General features: G+C 41.4%; 1 protein-coding gene across 1 annotated transcript in view; it reads left to right on the top strand.

Annotated features, from left to right (window-relative positions):
• Positions 1 to 867: 867 nt before the first annotated feature.
• The window catches only part of LOC118477951 (PDF receptor-like), a 196,863-nt gene continuing 196,504 nt past the window's right edge, over positions 868 to 1,226 (top strand). The window contains exon 1 of the mRNA XM_035970720.1: positions 868 to 1,075. The gene's annotated coding sequence lies outside the window, so the exon portion shown is untranslated. The remainder of the gene's footprint in view (positions 1,076 to 1,226) is intronic.

Here is a 1,226-nt window from a genome sequence, read left to right as displayed (position 1 = left end):
AGAGAGAGAGAGAGAGAGAATGTTTTACAGAGCGGGCTGTCCTAGCACGTGAGACATGTATTTACTTGGCCTAATGTCCTATCTTGGTGTGCGTTTGTGTGAATGCACCTTTAAGTCTAACTTTTGTAACGTCTACTGCCATTGTTAACGACCAAGACATATTTCTCTCTGTGAGATGAATAAAGATTGTCATTGTCATTGTCATTGTCAAATTATTATGTTTGTTAAACGTTTCTCTTAATCTTATTGGCCTGTAACACCAACCAAACATCGTTTTAACTACTGGTATTTGCTTGTATTTGGCTGTGTTACATGTTAGACTATTCATTTGAGTTTCTGTTTCCGTTTAACATGTTGGTGTCACCACCCAGTGTAACTATTTGTTTTGTATTTTGTCGTGCTGTGTGTTTCATTAGCCATTTGAGTTTAGGTTTCCGGCTGACTTGTTAATCTGAAATACAGACCAAACGTTCTAGCCAATAGAATCTTTTTACCAAGCGCAAGCATGGAATCAATTTTTCTCATGTTGAGGACATTTTCAACACGCCACGACGTACCCAAAATATAGACACTTGTGCGTCTCAAAGGTTCACACTAAGTCCAACTCACTGTTTGGAAACAGTCGCGTAAGGCTCGATTTTATCAAACAAAACCGAAGTGAATACGTATGACGTGTGCTCTACAAACCAAACTGTACACAGACAGACATAATTTTTTTTTTAGCAAATTAACCTACAGTTCTTACTCTTAGTAAGTCAGAAAACATTTACGTTTTCTCTAGCAAGATGCCCTCGCTTTGTTACTCACAGAGCGCGACTGTCTTAGGCCTATCGCCTATCAGGCGGCAGGGGCAAGCGAGTGAGTCCTTGAAAGCTAACACAACTCAGCCGCCACGCGCGGCTTTGCAGCCAGCTCAAAGGCAGCGCGCGTGCCAGGGATTTTCTGGTGGTCAGCGCACCTCCGTGACGTAAATAGATGTACTGGGACTGGAGTCAAGGTACACATTTCATGCACCGATTTTTATGTGTTTTAATTCTGCGGACTAACTTACAAGGTTTCATGGACGACGAGAAAGGTTGCTATCTTTTGTGTACCTTTATTTTACAATAATTCTTATTTCCAAGCTACTTTTGTATTTTCTGTTTCCATCGCACTTGTTGCTGGTTTATGGTTTTGGTGTTGATGTTGTTGCTGTTTTCCTCCTCCTCCTCCTCCTCCTCCTCCTC

This window comes from Aplysia californica, unplaced genomic scaffold, assembly GCF_000002075.1.
Source record: "Aplysia californica isolate F4 #8 unplaced genomic scaffold, AplCal3.0 scaffold00013, whole genome shotgun sequence".
In the NCBI taxonomy this organism is placed as follows: Eukaryota; Metazoa; Mollusca; class Gastropoda; order Aplysiida; family Aplysiidae; genus Aplysia; species Aplysia californica.
Note: the sequence above shows the minus strand (reverse complement) of the source record. Positions and strands in the feature narration are given on the sequence as shown.